General features: G+C 38.0%; 1 protein-coding gene across 6 annotated transcripts in view; it reads right to left on the reverse strand.

Moving 5' to 3' along the window:
• LOC132399808 (extracellular sulfatase Sulf-2-like) overlaps positions 1-19108 on the reverse strand; it is a 315476-nt gene that overhangs the window by 243524 nt on the left and 52844 nt on the right. For 4 of the 6 annotated variants that reach the window (XM_059980577.1, XM_059980578.1, XM_059980580.1 and 1 more), the window contains exon 2: positions 3401-3502. The gene's annotated coding sequence lies outside the window, so the exon portion shown is untranslated. The remainder of the gene's footprint in view (positions 1-3400; positions 3503-19108) is intronic. The other 2 variants (XM_059980581.1, XM_059980582.1) reach the window with 1 other exon arrangement.

Genomic DNA, 19108 nt, shown 5'->3' on the forward strand with positions numbered 1-19108 from the left:
GAGGCTGGGAAGTGACAGGTGACAGCTATAGTCACCCAAAGGTTTAAGCTTTTTTATTATCACTGCAAACACAGTTTTAAACTCAGAGTGATCAAACAAGTTTGCAAGTCTCTTTATTCCAAGCATTGACTTCCAAAACCAAACATTGAACACCTGTGCCAAGCACACTTAATTACCATTTTGTCTTCAGACGAAATGACATTGTCTTCAGAATTAACTACAAAATCAGCTAATGATCAACAAAAGTATATCTTAAGCTCAGTTAATTTAATAGACCTTAGAGGACTATTGGTTAGGAAAATTTCTACAGATGTACCATGCTTCTGACTGGCTGCATCACCAACTGATATGGGGGCGAGTGCTACTGCACAGGACTGAAGTAAGCAGCAGAGAGTTGTAAAATTAGTAAGCTTCTTCATGGGTACTAGCCTCCATAGTATCCAAGCCATCTTCAAGGAGCAATGCCTTAAAAAGGTGGCATCCATCATTAAGAATCTCCAAGACCCAGGACATGCCCTCTTCTCACCGTTTCCATCAGGAAGGAGATACAGAAGCCTGAAGGCACACACTCAGTGATTCAGGAACAGCTTCCTTCCCCACTGCTGTCCAATTTCTGAACAGACATTGAAACCATAAACACAATCTCACTACTTTTTTTTAATTTATATTTTTGCACTACTTATTTAACTACTGTAATTCACAGTTTTTACTCTATTATCCCGAATTGCATTGTCCTCCTGCCAGTGATATGAAGCCTGTTTCTGAAGATTGGACAGGAAAATGGTGTTGAGAGAGGACAGGTCAGCTGGATTTCATTGATTTTCTAGAGTTAGTGAGGTCAAAGGGGGTTTGAGACACAGTGGAACTGTTATGTACACTTGCTCATGTTTCTTATGTAGTTTTTCCTTAAGTAAATTTCAAATTTTAGATGTCATTAGTTTATAAATTTGTGACCTGGCTGGAGCACAATTCCAACATCAAGTTTTCCAACACACAAAATACTTATTTAAATTCATTCAACAAATGAAAGTTTTAGAATAAAGTTTCATTCATATGAATTGCCACACATGCAAACTTAAACTGGAATTCCAAAAGATATTTTACACAAGTTAAATCTGAAAACAAAATTGATGCTTTTCATTAAAAAACTGGTGCCATTAAAATTAGGTGAACAGTTCATACAAATAATAATCATACCATATGTCATACCAATAATCATTCCTAATAGGAAGAATGCGATCTACATTTAGTGGCTACTTTATTAGGAGCAGTTGTACACTGACGCATTAATGCACATATCCTATCAGCCATTCATGTGGCAGCAATTCAATGCATAAAAAATGCAGACATGATGAAGAGGTTCAGTTGTTGTTCAGAACAAACATCAGAATTGAGAAGAAATGTGATCTGTGACCTTGACCATGGAATGATTGTTGGTGCCAGATGGGGTGGTTTGAGTATCTCAGAATCTGCTGATCTCCCGGGATTTTCACACACAACAGTCTCTAGAAATTATAGAGAATGATGTGAAAGGCAAACAAAAAAAATCAATGAGCAGCAGTTCTGCGGGCAAAAAGCACCTTGTTAATGAGAGAGGTCAGAGGAGAATGGCCAGACTGGTTCAAGCTGACTGAAAGGCGACAGTAATTCAAATAACCAAGCACTACAACAGTGGTGTACAGTAAAGCATCTTTGAATCCACAACATTTTGAACCTTGAAGTGGATAGGCTGCAACAGTAGAAGACCATGAACAGTACGTACAGGAGGTACCTAATAAAGTGGCCACTGAGAGTACACTTTGGAAATTAATCCTTCAATATAATGTACAGTTTTGGCCAAATATAATCAAAAATCTACTACTACTTGAAAAGTTTAGTGTAATACGGGCAGGGGGGGTACAATATCTTTTGAGAACTGGGTTAAATTATGGATTATGTTCCAATAGATGAACACTCTAAATCACAGAACTGTAATGATTTCTTTGAATAATTACAAATGCAGACTATTAAATATTTTTTATCGAATTTATGTTATTTTTTTCTGGTGGAGTGTACTGCCATGAAAGAAAACTGGACTTTCAGGCATCAAACAAATTAGAACTGAGCTTGCCAAGTTCATCAAATCCACACAACTGTAATATCACTTATCCTATCTTTGCCGACAAGAATGTGAGCTTCCTCCTGCTTATCTTTATTGAACCTCATTAACACACCTTTACTTCTGCTTACTGAGCTTCTTCTTAAAGACATCTGAACTACTGAGCTCAATTGTTCTTGTAATTTAGTGATCAAGTTTTTAGTATGCATTAATCACACCTATACATTATTTTAACGATATCTGTTGTTTTCATCTGTCACTATCTTCTATGATAGCAATACAGTATATGAACTTTAAACTTACCCCCAAAAAAAGTATCTTTTGTGTTTTTGTTATTTGGTATTTCACCTAAAGATAATGGTTGTAATTTAATCAAACATATGAATGAAAATTAAAAATATTAACTTTGCTTGGGGGCTTAATTTGTTCACAATTACTTTTGGTATCGTAGTTTAATATTACCTTAAAGACCTTCATCAGGTCACCTCTTAACTTTTTCCTCATCTGTTATAGTTATAAACTCTCAGTTCAGTTCAGGTATCAATTTTATAAATTTATTCTTTGTTGCTTCTGTTCCCTTTTTATAATAATACTACTATGACTATACACAGCGCTTTTAGTGTGGTCAAGCCTATATTCTGATGATTAAAATAATTTGCTTTTTAATATTATCCCTCTGGAAACAAACTCAAGTACTCAGTTTGCTTTTTTCATGCTCTTATCTATTCAGAGATCTGCATCTGTTTTTAGCAATTTCTATAATTGCTTTTATGATCTATGTATTTTTAAAAAGGAGAAGATGGAAGGAAGACACAGTTACAAATGCTTCCCTTGGAGTTTTAATGGCAGTGAGACCAGTAATGGAAAATATTTTATTTTCACAGAGATCAAAACAAAAGAGTAAAATTAAAACCCACAATAGACTCAGATGTGAAAGAATGCAGTACTCAATAGCTCACCCAGGTTTTCTGAGACTACACATTAAGTGCAGACAACGTAGGAAGATTTACGCATACTTAGCATCTGAAACGTAACAGATACAAGCCTCCTGTAGATTTCCTTAGGTTTCATGTGGGAAAGCCTCTGTTCTTCACAAAAACATTGAGGAGATTTGAGGCTGAGGTCAGCTATTCAATAATCTGAGTGAATTAATCTTGTATTTCAAGCACAGTTATAATTGAGTGGAATAACTTCTTTGCAAAGCTAGTAAGATTATTATAATCTCTCAAAGGATGTTTTCTGTTCTGTCAACAAAATGGTGTAATTGGATGTTTGTCCTTCTCTATTAAATATGTCCCTTACCTTCAGTTTCTATATCTTGAAACGTAAGAGGGGATCTGGTCGCGCTGCTGCTACTAACCTGCTTGCAGCCAGTCTGCTCCTCTGGCAAAGGTTTGTGTCCACCTGAAACAACATTTATCATGTTGGATTACTCTGCAGGAAAACAATTTCACAGAAACAGTGGAATTAAAACATGACCGTTGATTAAGTCATTAGACTTTGCTTAATGCATAGGCAAGCTATTAAATCACAATAAGATCCCACAAGTAAAGAATCATATGAGAATGCATCCAGATGTATAGTGACTTCAAAATCAGCACCATGGTTTAAACTGTGTGCTTGTATGAAGAATTTGAATACTTTGAAAGGAAAGTCTACATTTATTTTGCTATCAAACTTGAAAATAGTGACCAGATTTGAGATTCTGTATGTAGAAACCCCAAAAGCCTTTTCAGTGGTTATATTGCTTTTGCATTTGAGGACCATCTACCTCTACTAAATGCAAAAGATTACGGTAACATCATGATTTCATCTCATTGGCCAGTTTCACCACATTTGATCTCCAGGGATAAGAAATTTAGCCAAGTTAAAAATTAGTTTTAACAGTTTGGCAAGAAGGAAAGAAAATTAAGTCAACCCATGAATTTACTGATGTAGTAAAATGTAATGTACTTTCAGACATAACTAATAACTGCTCAAACCCACAAACCCAAACATTAATGTTTCCTGCCTTCAGGAACAAAAATGATTTTATGATTAAAGTATCACGAGACACAACAATATAAATGCCAAGCACTTGACAGGACTGTCTTGCGTTCAGCAGCTAATCTAAAGACATATCAAATGTTTCAACACAGAAATTTCTGGAGGAAATCAGCAGGGTTAGGCAGCACCTATTGAAAGAAATTGACAACATCTCCATCTGGACTGTCAATCTGACCTATTGATTACCTCCAGCTTCTTTCTGTGTTGCTCCAGATTTCAGCATCTGCAGTCATTTGGCTTATGGTTTGCCAAAGGATAGAAGTATTTCATTGGGATTCAGATTCAGACTTAAATGAAACAAAGTGAATGAAATTCAAGTTTAATTATCATTCAAGCATACATGAATACAGCCGAATGAAACAGTGTTCCTCTGGGGCCAAGATGAGCACACATATAGTCATGCAAGGAGCTATATATATCCCACATCCTGAGTGACATGTCCTGCAAATTGATGGTGAAGTTCCTGGCAGTCCTTAGACAAACACACGCATGCAACCCAGCTTGTCATTCCACTGAACTGAGACTGAGAGAAGCACCAATGGGACAGGCCAGCCCCTAACTGAGCATGGGCACCATGCTACACTGCTCTCCTGTACTGCAACAACAGAAAAGCACACTGCTTGAGATTTAGCCTTCGCTGCAACCGAGACCATGCTGCTCCCCTGCCGTCCATCACACCACCAAGCAAGGTTAACAGGCCTGCAGCATTTTACATTATCAAAGTCCAACAGGGTCTCACAATCAGAAGAGAAAAGTCCAAGACAATCGCCCACTGTTACACTGCACACCACCCTCATGGACCAACTCCGATGCTTTCAATGGATTCCTGTAGCAGGCAGCAACAGGGTCTGCAACATGTCCAGCTGCTCCACCAATGACCAGCTCTCTGATGGGGTAGACCTGAAGTTCTTGCAGTTGTAAAATTGCAATTGTAAAAAGGACATTTAATAAAGAAAAAAATGACTTTGGTTGCCCCCCAAGAGGCTGCTGCATTTGAATGTAGCGCCGTCGTACCAGAATCACATGTATGTCGAAACATACAGTGAACTGTGTCATTTGAATTAACAACCAGCAAACCCAAGGACTGGCTAGGGTCAGGCACAAGTGTCACCACAGATTCTGGTGCCAACAAAGCATGCCCACAATATTCAACACAACAACACAACACACAACATAGATCATCAATCAGTACCAACAACAAAACAACAGCAAGGCAAACCACTTTCCCACCTCCTAGCCCTCATACACTCAGGCCTCCAAACCCTTGTCGGGCCACCTCCAAACCTTCAGTTCTTGACTCCGGACTCCCAGACTCGCCTGCATCCTCCAGTCTCTCGTCCAGACTCTGGATGGGGCAATTTAGGCATTTCTCCCGCTAGGGTTAAGATCATTTAAAAAAAAACTCCCAATTCTTGTTTCCACACACTTCATGTTTACCACTACATTTTCGTGCATTAGAGCCTGCGCCCTCAAACTAATAAAAAAAATATACACAGGGGAAAAGACAGTTAAAATCAAACACTGGCTGATCTGTAAGCACTTGTGATAAATGAAGGCTGTCAAAAGTGCAAGCACCAGTCTTACAGAGAATCGTGATTAGTAAGTTCAGTTTAAATCAGTCTCTGTTGTCCACATGAGCAGACAGACTGGATAGGAAAATGTGCATGTCAAGGGTCAAAATGAACTAGAAATCGAGTTGGTGCCTGCCATTTATTACCAAGAGCACAGACGAAGTGAAATCCATAAATACAGCAAATTGTGTAAATTTACTTCTGACAAGGTTGATAACCGAAAATGAAGGTGATTGAGTATTATATGTTCAATATCGACTCTGGAATTCTTTACATATTTCATATCATATTTATACCATGGTTTACTGTATTTTAAGAAACCAAATATCAGTGAAATTAATCAAATTCATGAACTATAATGGTACAATCTCTCTCTTTTTCTCTCACACTCATACAAGCTGGAACAAAGACAATCAGCATTCTTTTGTTGGGTTACATTTAGCTTAGATTGAAGCCATTTCTAGGAACTATGTAAACATGAACCTGTTCAAAATTTTAAACAGAGATTTCTACTACTTATTATACAGGATTCTACCATGGTACTGATTCCAGTTAAGAGTGCGTATTTTACAGAATCCACCTCCAGAGTTAATGGTGGAATTAGAAAATGATTTCTGATCAGAAAATAATGTAGATGATGGAGAATAATGCCAAGACAGCTTTCACCCAAAATCAAAAACAAGCCTTCAGAATAGTTCAACCAATTGAGGACCTATATTTACAACAGTTGCCCTTTATGTAACTCATGTATTTTCAATAAATCAGGAAGTAATTTAACATAGATATATCGATGCATGTCCATATACAACAAAAGAAAACAAAGATACATTAAGGATGACAAACTGAGCTGTCAATAAGGGAAAGAGATCATGAAACAACAAGAGAATTTAATTTGTGCTGCTCCATGCTGGTTTGGAAATGATCACCACATGCAGGAAAATTATTCAGATCACATACAGGAGAAGAAGAGACAAAAGGCATTGGAAATAAGAAAGATTTCTGGATGGAAGAAAGGGGAAGGACCTCGAAAGCTTTGAAAAGTGGCGAGATTACCGCATCAGAAGAAAGTCATTGAGGATAGTGTTGTGATTGTGAATAAAGTCACTGAAGAGACACTGAAACTGATGATATAGAAGTCTTTATTCAACACAACAAGCAGGCATCATTCTGGAGGCACTCTTGGTAGAGGCTCACAAACACAAAGGGACATCACATTTTATATCCCTGAGATGAAAGGTGACTGTAGTTGATACCACATAATTTCAAATAGCTACAAAGGCATAGCTTCCTTCAATATTTCTGGTTGATGATGCTTTCTTTGAATTACATATCTTCAGTGACAGACACCTCTGAATGTTCAAACATCATTGTCACAAAGTAATTCACACACATAGTCTGAAAGCTTCTGGGGGAAGAAATCCCAGACACCCAAAATTAATAAACACAAAATACTCTGCAGATGCCGGGGTCCTGACAAAGGGTCTCAGCCCGAAGTGTTGGCTGCTCATTTCCACGGATGCTGTCCGACTTGCTGATTTCCTCCAGCGCGTTGTACGTGTTACCCAAAATTAATGTTGTCAAGGCCGTCTCTGAATACACAACTAAAATAAGTACATAAAAACTGTTGACTGCTTATACCCACAAAATGCTGGTGGAACACAGCAGGCCAGGAAGCACCTATAGGAAGAAGCACTGTTGACGTTTCGGGTCGAGACCCTTCGTCAGGACTAACTGAAAGAAAAGATAGTAAGAGATCTTATATTTTCTATCTTCTCTTAATATCTTTTCCTTCAGTTAGACCTGACAAAGGGTCTCGGCCTGAAACGTCAATAGTGCTTCTTCCTATAGATGCTGCCTGGCCTGCTGTGTTCCACCAGCATTTTGTGTGTGTTGCTTGAATTTCCAGCATCTGCAGATTTCCTCGTGACTGCCTATACCTATGACAATGTTTGCCATGCTAAATGACAAAGTCTATCTGATGTGTCAGATTGAATTCAGTCACAATGATGCAAATAACCATCTTGCCTGATTTGATGCAGGCCAATTAACACAACCCCATTGTCTTAACATTTGGCTCAATATGCAGACATCTCGTGCTCACCGTTTTGCAAACTGTGTCTCTTAGTCTGTGGAGCAGCCCGCTTACAAAAACAAAACCTGAAGGCTTATTGCAAGCTTCTTGAACTTAATTATATTTATGGTAAGAACTGAAGCCTGGGTTTTAAATAATATCAGCTATATTCACATAACTCCAGAACACACCAAAATAGATAGGATTACAGATTCTAAATCATAGAAAATCTTAGCCATGGGTGAGGTGCTAGAGAACTGGAGGATTGCTAATGTTGTTCTGTTGATTAAGAAAGATCTAAAAATTTGGGAAATTATTGCCCAGTGCACCTAATGTCAGTAGTAGGTAAATTATTGGAAAGTAGTCTAAAGGACTGAATAGACAGATATTTGCATAGACAGGTCCAATTAGTGTTAGTCAGCATAACTTGGTATGTGGTAAATCATGTCTAACCAATCTTGTAATGTTTCTTGAGGAAGTTACCAGGAAAGTTGAAGGAAAGGCAGTGGACATTGTCAACATGGACTTTACCAAGGCTTTTGAAAAAGTACCACAAGGGAGGCTGGTCCAGAATGTTCATTTATTTGGGGTTCAGGATGAAATAGTGAATTTGATTCAATATTGGCTTAGTAGAAGCAAGAGAAGAGTAAGTAAGTGATTGCCTCATAACTGAAGGCCTGTGACTAATGGCAGTGCTAGATCCATTGTTGTTTGTAACCTATATTAGTAAACTGGATGATAATGTGGTAAACTGGATCAGAAAATTTGCAGATGACACCAAGATTGGCTGCATAGTGGACAATGAGGAAGGCTATCAAAGCTGAAGCAATTGGCTGAAAATATAGCAGTTGGAATTTAATGCAGACAAGTGTGAGGTGTTGCGTTTGGGTACAAACCAGAGTAGAATTTATACAGTGGATGGTAGGGCTTTGAGGAGTGTAGTCCAACAAAGAGATCAGACATACAAATCCATAATCCCTTGAAAGTGGCATCTTGAGTAGAAAGGGTTTTAAAAAGAGTTTTTGGCACATTGCCCTTCATAAATATGAAGTTTTATATGATATTGCTGAGACCAAATTTGTAATATTGTGTGCAATTCTGGTCAACTGTCTACAGGAAAGATATCAATAAGATTGAGTGAGCACAGAGAACATTTATAAGGGTGTTGTTAGGACTTAAGGACCTGGATTATAGGAAGAGGTTGAATAAGTTAGGACTTCATTTTAGCTTTACCCAATTTTAGATTTTATTATTGGGCAAATAATATTCGTAATTTAATGTATTGGAAACTAGATTTGGATTCACCATTGTGCCCACAGTGGGTAAATTTGGAATGTAATGAGGTAAAGGGATATTCTCTATTCTCTGTTCTTGGTTCTTGTCTTCCTGCTGATTTAGTTAAATTTAATAAACAAATATCTAATCCTGTTATTAAACATACATTACGAATTTGGTTTCAATTTCGTAAGTTTTTTACTTTGAAAAACTTTGTTCTTGATAGCCCTATCTTACTTAATTTCTTTTTCAAACCCTCTTGGACAGATCAAGCTTTTAACATATGGAAAAGGAAAGGTATAAAATGTTTTCGTGATCTCTTTTTTGAAGATACTTTGATGTCATTTGACCAACTTTCCAACAAATTTGAATTACCTAAATCTAATTTTTTCAGATATTTACAAATTAGAAATTTCTTACATAAAGTTTTACCATCTTTTCCTAATTCAACTTTGGTGGACTTTACAGATTTGATTTTTTACCTTAAATCCTTGTCAGAAGGGATTAGTAGCTTTTATTTATAATATGATTATGAAGATACAACCAGAAATATCAGTTAGAATTAAACAAGAATGGGAAAAAGAACTTCGATATAATATATCAACAGATAAATGGGAAAAAATTTTGCAAATGGTTAATTCTTCTTCTATATGTGCTAAACATGCTTTAATACAATTTAAAATTGTACATAGAGCTCATATGTCTAAAGATAAACTTGCTCGATTCTTTTCTCATATTAACCCACAATGTGACAGATGTCATTCAGAAGTGGCCTCATTGACCCATATGTTTTGGTCATGTCCCACCTTACATAACTATTGGAAGGACATATTTACTACCATTTCCTCAATTTGGAATATAGATTTACAACCTCATTTTATTACTGCAATTTTTGGCATACCAAATGAAGATGGTAATCAGTTTTCCCCCTCAATCAGATGAATGATTGCTTTTGTAACATTAATGGCCAGAAGGTCTATATTACAAAATTGGAAAGAAGTAAATCCTCCTACCACGTTTCAATGGCTTTCTCAAACTATTTCTTATTTGAGCCTGGAAAAAATTAGAAGCACTATTTTTGACTCATCAATTAAATTTGAAGAAACTTGGAGACCGTTTATTCAACATTTTCACATGAATTAATTTGGCCCTTTCCAGACCTTCTTTCTGCTTATTCATGTTCAGGTATGGAGTTCTGGAGTTTGTTGACACTATCATATACTTGTAAACTATTATTGTTGCCCATGTTAGTTTAGTTTAGAGTTTTATTTTTCTTAATATATACTTCTTTTTTCACATATTTTCAAAATTTTTTTTTCTCTTTTTTAACGGTTATTTTTGTTTTTTTTTCATATATAATCATATGGACTTGATTGTTTAAGGTATTTTCTTCTGTTGATGTTTAATAGGATATTGTTATCTTATTATCAATGTGATTTCAAGTCTATTGTATTCATAATTTACTCATTATTATGTTATGTTTTTTTTGTGTATATGTGAAAATTAATAAAAAGATTGAAAAAGAAAAAAAAGAAAGGACTTCATTTGCTGGAGCATAGGAGAATGAGGGGAGATTTGTGAAAGGTATAAATAATGATGAGGGATATAGATAGGGTAAATGCAAGCAAGTTTTTCCACTGGGGTTTGGTGACCAAAACTAGAGTCCAAAGATTATGGAAGAAAGGTGAAATGCTTAAGGATGATCTGAGGAGGAATCTTCTTCACTCAGAGGGTGGAACAACCTGCAAGTGGAAGTGATGGATGCTGGTTCAATTGCACCATTTAAGAGATGTTTGGATAAGTACATGGATAAGAGGGATATGGAGGACTATGGACCAGCTGTGGGTCAATGGAACTAAGTAGAATAAGAGTTCCATGATAATGAGCTCTTTGGTCCTATCTCTGCACAGTAATGCTGTATGACTCCTTGTTAAATTATCATGAAACATTGCTAGTAAATGGTTGGAACAAACTGATTAGATTTTCATAACACTACAAAATATTGATACTTACCTTAAAACTTCTGCTGAAGTTACATTGCAGGCCACAAGCAAAATCATTCAAAATACAGCAAAGTCCAGTTAGTTGAGACAGCAACTTACTTGAGACAACTCTTAAAGGACAAAAGCTAATTTAGAAGATAGCCAGGATTCCCTGTGTTTATTTTGGACACTATGCTGTTTAATTAGGGCAGGAGACTGTTGCTGAACAGTTTCTAACTAGTGTCAGTTGCACATGCTTCTGTGACCATTAGACACTGAACTGTGCTTAGAGTGAGCAGTTTTCAAATGGTATCTGTTGTGTGTGCTTGTGTTCAAAAAGGAGTGAAACAGCTTAGGTGATTGCTGAAACACAGAAACAGGGCATGTCCCACAATCACACAATTTATATCAACATCTGGAGCATCTTGCATGTGAGAACCCAGTCCTTTTCTGCAATCAAAAGTGAGTGCAACTCTTCCAAACACTTTTTGTTTCAACACAGCTGTCTTACATGCTGCCTGAGTTCTCTCGATTATGGTAAGTGGTAAATGCGGGCTCACTTTTAACATTTAAGAAAAACTTGGACAGGTACATGGATGAGAGGGGTATGGAGGGATTGGTCCAGGTGCAGGTCAGTGGAACTAGGTAGAAAAATGGTTGGGCACAGCCAAGAAGGACCTAAAGGCCTGTTTCTGTGCTGTAATGTTCTATGGTTCTGTGGTACGTTAGCAGTAAGCACAGAGGTGTAGAGAGGTCACTGCATTTGGATGTGGGACTACGTATATCTTCGCAAGATTATGATGAAAAGAATCTCTCTAAAAATGAGCCAGTGCATCCCTCCTGAATGATGCAACTGTGGCATTCCGCTGAAGGAAGGCAATGATCCTGCACTGTATTCCTTATCATGCAGCATCTTTTGCTGCTGTTGCTCTGTAGTCTGCCCTTCAAATCCATTAGGTTCTGGCTTACCAGTCTGCCGTCCCTCTAATTCTGTCCTTTGCAATCAGATTGTTAGGTTGTGTGATGTACAATACATAGTAAAGATACTTGTGGCTGTGTTGTGACCGTGGGGAACCCTGAGCTGTCGCAGATGCCAGAGACTCTTTTTCAGAAGATGATATGCATTCTCCGTGATGCATTTGTTTCCACGGCGCTCGTTTTAACAACACTCAGATGTCATGGTAGGACTGCAAGATAGTCAAATTTTTACCAATAGAAATATCAGTGGCATTAGCACTGGACTTTAAGGCAGATGGTTCTGAGTTGAAACCCAGCTGGGTCCCAACCTGGGCAGCAGCAGTATCTGTGCAGAAGAAAGGCCTGTCAACCTACTTCTTGTCATGAAAAATCTATTGATAAGGTACCCCATGCAAGGCTTATTTGGAAAGTAAGGAGGCATGGGATCCAAAGGGACATTCCTTTGTGGATCCAGAACTGGCTTGCCCACAGAAGGCAAAGCGTGGTTGTAGCTGGGTCATATTCTGCCTGGAGGTCAGTCACCAGTTTTGTGCCTCGGGGATCTGTTCTGGGACCCCTTCTCTTCATGATTTTTATAAATTACCTGGATGGGGAAATGGAGGGATGGGTTAGTAAATTTGCTGATGACACAATGGTTGGGGGTATTGTGCACAGTGTGGAGGGCTGTCAGAGGTTACAGCGGGACATTGATAGGATGCAAAACTGGGCTGAGAAGTGGCAGATGGAGTTCAACCCAGATAAGTGTGAGGTGACTCATTTTGGTAGGTCAAGTATGAGGGCAGAAAATAGTATTAATGGTAAGACTCTTGGTAGTATGGAGGATCAGAGGGATCTTGGGATCTGAGTCCATAGGACACTCAAAGCTGCTGCTGCTGCTGCTGCTAAGAAGCCATACAATGCATTGTCCTTCATCAATCATGGGATTGAGTTTAGAAGCTGAGAGGTAATGTTGCAGCTATATAGGACCCTGGTCAGACCCCACTTGGAATACTGTGTTCAGTTCTGGTTGTCTCACTACAGGAAGGATGTGGAAACCATAGAAAGGGTGCAGAGGAGATTTAGAAGGATGTTGCCTGGATTGGGGGAATGTCTTATGAGAATAGGTTGAATGAACTTGGCCTTTTCTCTTTGGAGTGACGGAGGATGAGAGGTGACCTGATTAGAGGTGTGTAAGATGATGAGAGGCATTGATCGTGTGGATAGTCAGAGGTTTTTTCCCCAGGGCTGAAATGGCTAGCATGAGAAGGCACAGTTTTAAGGTGCTTGACAGTAAGTACAGAGGAGATGTGAGGGGTAAGTTTTTTTACGCAGTGCTGATTGTGTGGAATGGGCTTCCAACAACAGCGGTGGAGGCAGATACAATAGGGTCTTTTAAGAGACTCCTGGATGGGTACATGGAGCTTAGAGAAATAGATGGCTATGGGTAACCTGAGGTCATTTCTAAGGTAAGGATGTTTTCGGTACAGCTTTGTGGGCCGAAGAGCCTGTATTGTGCTGTAGGTTTTCTATGTTTCTTCTATATTTTCTATGTTTCTATTCAGTGACGATGGAGAACAAGCACATCCTCTATGTAAAATAATAGCTCAGTCATCGCAACAATCAAAATGACTAAATTAACTTCTATTGCTATCATAGGATCTAAACCGTGATTCATGATTGAGGGTGACAGCAGCCATTATGTGTTCATTGGTCAGAGGTATTTTCAGATCTCGACAGCATTATTCAGCAGGCACAATAATAAAAAAAGATAAATATTTTGAAAAAGACAATAAAAAAATCAAAACTGATGCAAAACTGAAAACGTAAACCTGGAGTTTTGCTCAGTGATTGTTGGAGTTATTCTCTCCATTCCTTTACATAGACTGAAGGATTGCTCACACACATGCAGATGCAGGCAGCTTGAAGTTCTTGTTTCTCGTGCTATTCACTGATCTCTTACACCCCTTTCATCTGCCCATCCCATCCCTAATCAGGAATGCATGGCTAACTGCCATCATCATTTAATGCAAGTGTCTGGGTGAAAAAACATGTCAGTCACATGAAAAGAACCAATTCCATTCTTTCTTTGACGGCAACAACTTTCTCTGACAAATTAGTATGTTTTTTATCCACCACAATCGGGGCAGACTTTGGCAGCTCCATGGGATGATTACTGAGGTAAATCATGTGAAAGGAGGAGGTACTCGTACTGTAAATGACCTTAAACAGCTGGTGCATTTTTACTTTGATTCTCATTCACTGGATTAACTGAATATCCTGCATGTATAATCAATGACTTCTTCAAGCTGCTGTAGTGCCCCAATCCAGGGTTCAACAAGGAAAGAAAGGAATTTAAAAACAGCACAACTTAATTAATTTTCCTTTTCAGGTCAGCATCTGCCATTTTCACTTTCCAGCTGTGCACACAATGGTACCATGTAAATAAAATTTCATGGTAAATGGAGTACAGAATAAATTGAAGAGTAAATGCTTAGCTTTGGAAAAAATACACTGGAGTCTCCTTATGAAGTTATCTAAAACTTTCACTTCCCCACAAATTTGTTCTACCATCCTTTCCCGAACAATTTCTCTCTTCCCTATTAAGGCTCTAATAGAGCCAGTCAGTAGAAGTATTAAAATGGACAATAAAACTGAATGCTCCTAATTTATTCCTATTATCTCATACCTCTAACAGTTTGCTGTCTTCTGTACTCTGGTTGAACATCGTTGGGTGGTCTTTCATTGATTCTGCTATGGTTATGATTCTATAGATTTATTGAGTATGCCCACAAGAAGATAAATCTCGGGGTTGTATATGGTGACATAAATGTACTTTGTCAAATCATATATTATATACTGTATGTAAAATTAGTCATCTCCATCACCTTCTACAGTATCCAAGACATCTTCAAGGTGTGGGGCCTTAAGAAGGTGGCACCTATCATTAAGGACTGCCCCTCTCCCACCCAAGACATGCCCTCTTTTCATTGTTACCATTGGATAGGAGGTACAGAAGCCTGTAGGCACACTCTCAGCAATTCAGGAGCAATTTCTTCCCCTCTGCCATCTGATTTCTAAACGGAGATTGAACTCATGAACACTACCACACTACTTTTTTCATTTCTGTTTTTTTTTGCACTACTTATTTTAACTTAACTATTTTATAGACACATATACGCTTAGGGTAATTCAGTTTTTTATCTATATTTATTTATGTACTGCTGCCATAAAATTAACAAATTTCACACAATAAATGCCATTGATATTAAACCTGATTCTGATTGCAAATTTACTTTGAATTCAGAAACCCAATGCAACAGACTCGGACTCCAGACCAACCCACTCTCCTGATATAAATTCTAATAAATGGGAGACACAGGATGCAAGTGAGGTAATTTGAAACTTGCACAAATAAACTACATGGAATTAATTCCTCACTTTGTTAAATTCAGAATACCAAGAAGGCTGATGATATGCCTTGGCAATGAGAATACTTATAATCAAATCATTCGAAATACTTTTCAGCAATACCCACGTATCAGTATATATGTGATCAAGATACATCCAATATTTGCTATCAATTAGCAATATAAATAGACCAAAGTGCCAAGTGAATTGGTTTAAACACAAGGATGAAAGAGATGAATAATGAAGATGCAAGTCACTTGAGGCAAACTGTGAATCAGAACAAAGAGATGCAGATCTGTGGCTGTTAGTTACAAATGAGTTCGAGTGCTCTGGGCGTAACTCTGACTGGAGTGAACCTTCAAAGCAGGCCCTTCAGCGCAGTATAAGTGAACTGCTGCACTGCTGGAAGAACCAAACATTGGATGAGATATCAAACCAAATTCCTGTGTGTAATTTCAGGTGAATGTAAACATCTCATGACAATTTTTGTAACAGAGACAAGACAGTTCTCTAGATTCTCACACAACTGGTACTGGTTTGTCAAGCTGTTGTTGGATAATTGACTATTCGACTACATCTGAGAACATATTTTGAAATACTTCCATTGATGCTGAAACATAGGGTCTCTGGAAAATATCCTGTATGCATTCAGTGTCCACTTTCTAGGTACATCTACGCACCTGCTCATTAATGCAACTCATGTGGCCACTGCTCAATGCATAAAAGCATGCAGACGTGGTCAAGAGGTTCAGTTATTATTCAGACCAAACATCAGAAATGTGATCTAAGTGATTTCAACCATGGAATGATTGTTGGTGCCATATAGGGTGGGTTGAGTATCTCAAAAATCACTGATCAGGGATTTCAGACACAACAATCTCTAGTTTACAGAGAATGGTGTGAAAAACAAAAAAAAATCTAGTGAGCAGCAAAAATGCCTTGTTAATGAGAGGGGCCAGAGAAGGATGGCCAGACTGTTTCATACTGAGAGAGAGGTGACAATAATTAAAACAATCACATGGTAAAAAGGTGGTGTGCAGCAGAGTATTACTGAGCACAAAACATGTCAAACCTTGAAGTAGGTGGGCTACAGCGGTGGGCACAAACATATACTCAGTGGCCACTTTACTAGGTACAAGAGATGGCCACTGATTGTAAATGTACCTGGAAAAAATAAACACTCAAATGAGTCATGAGGTTACACGATTTTTTTTTGACTTGAAAGGAACTTGTAATTGAAGACCTTGCAGAGGTCAGGCAGCATCTATGGAAAGGAATAAATAATTGATGCTTTGGGCTAAGACCCCTCAAAAGGACTGGAAGGAAAGTGGGGGATGAAGCCAGAATGAGATGGTCAGGAAGGGTAAGGAGAACAAGCTGGAAGGTGATAGTTACACATGACCAAAGAGCTGGAGAGCAGCAGAGATCACGGAGGCGGAGCAGTGAGGGAAGGACTCACTGAACTCCAGAAGAGACGATTTAACCTTCGTCAGGGTAGACGTCCCTCAAAGGGACTTCACAGTGGTGCAGCAAATCAATAGCACAAGAGATTCTGCAGATGCTGGACGTCCAGAGCAACACACCGACAATGCTGGAAGAATTCAGCAGGCCAAGCAATATTGATGGAAAGGAATAAAGTGTCAATGGGAAGAGTGAGCTTTCATCAGCTGAGAAAGATCTTTGCCAATACAATGTCCTTAAAGTTTCTCAGTCAGCAGGTCAGGCATAGTCCCTCGGTCAGCATTTCATTCTTTAAATCCACCATTGAGTAAAGTACGAGTTACTTGTAGAATTTACAATTTGTTAAAGTGCCAACATGTAGATATATTATTAAGTTGGACAACTCTTCTTTTTTGAAATATTCAGTGTCAGCATGGAAATGCCCTTAAGCCAATCAACAGGTAACCATTCATACATTTATTCTACTCTCCCCATATTCCCATTAACTTCCTCCTTCCAAATTTTACTGTTACACACAAGGAATAACACAAGGTCAATTAACCAACCAACCTGCATATCTTTGGGATGTGAGAGCACGTGGAGGAAGCCCATGCAGTGACAGGGAGGACATACAAACTCTACACAGACAGCGCCTGAGGAGAGGTTCGAACAATAGCTCTGCCAGCAGCACCACTGAATGGCCTTCCAGAATGAATCTATGCCTCTTTGGAGACGTCTAAATGTTATTAAAACACGTGCATCACAGCAAATGGCCCTGTTAGAAACACAATTAAAGACTAAAATAGTCAAAATTAATGTGTTTTATTCAAGAAATATCCTCTGTTAATTCAAGAGCAATATTCAAGTCATATGTGTGAGCTCTTATTGCTGATACCTGTGGGTAATATTGTCATTGGCTATAATAAAAGTAGGTGATTCTAATGCACAGAGCGAGAAAAGCAAATTAAATGAGCAAAATTATTAGCTCCCCTCCTAAGCTATGCCTTTGAGAATGTATTAGAGCGAATGCCCTAGACTGGAAGTTACTAGTATGTGACAACAGTGTGACATTGTTGAGTCACTTGTTCAAACAGCATAAATGAGATGTTGATATTCCTCGGCTATATACTCTGTATAGAATTGGAAGCAGCGGCCACCTTGCTGAAGTTTGTCAATATTTTTTGCCTTCTTCTGTTGGCCAGCCTGAGGATTAATTACCATGGTTGATAAGCATCACAATGGCTAGTGAAGTGATATATCTCAAAGACGGTGTATGAAAATTCCTCAAAGCCCAGACATAGTGCAGTGACACTCTCCACAAAAAAAAGTGAAATAGTCCACAAGGATTAAAGTACATTTACATTCTAGGTGTAAAAGATGTTTAAATTTCATTTTAATATACTAAACAGCAGAGTCAATATCAGCTAATTATAAAACAGATTTAACATAGTTTAATTTATTTTAGTAAAGGTATTTTCCTGAATGCATTTTAAAAGATCTTGATACTGTTTCATCTAGGATGGGAATTTGCACTGAGTGATTCACCTCCTGATACTTTAAAGCCTGTAGACGAGCTACAATGCAGAAGGCAGATGGAATACTGCCAACTTCCCTGGATGAATGCAACACCAACAACACTCAAGAAATTAAACACCATGCCAAGCATTAATTCTTTTCACAGTGACCACAGTGTTTACTGTCTGCAAAATGCACCGCCGTTATTTACTAAGCTATTCCACTAGCACGTCCCAATCCGGTGACCTTTTCTAAGAAGCACAGTAATATTAAGCACATGGAAACACCACTATAGGTTCCTGTTTGAGTTTAAACACTATCATAAATTATTGTCACTGCTTCTGAATTTCATTCCATTCCTTCTCCAGAAAGGAGGCAGTTCTTATCAAGACCAATAAGAGGGATGTAATAAATGGTAGTCTTAGCAACAATTTTCAGATCCACAAAAAAAAATGAATAAAAGAAATATCTTCACTTGATGTCAGTAAGCAACCCTCCTCTTTACAATAAAAGATGATAATAACCCAGCATGAACACATTTTCCATTCTTCTTAATCAGGTAGATTCTTTGATAAATGCAATTTTATCCAATATCTTAGTTTCCTTAATGTACATTGAAGGCAATTTATCTGATTACAATCAATGCAAGCATATTTCATGGCTTGAAATGTTAAATTATATGAACATTGTAATGATCACTTCAATCAAACATTCAAGTTAATGAAATTCAGATTTCAATATTAGG

The sequence above is a fragment of the Hypanus sabinus genome, chromosome 9, assembly GCF_030144855.1.
Source record: "Hypanus sabinus isolate sHypSab1 chromosome 9, sHypSab1.hap1, whole genome shotgun sequence".
Taxonomy (NCBI): domain Eukaryota; kingdom Metazoa; phylum Chordata; class Chondrichthyes; order Myliobatiformes; family Dasyatidae; genus Hypanus; species Hypanus sabinus.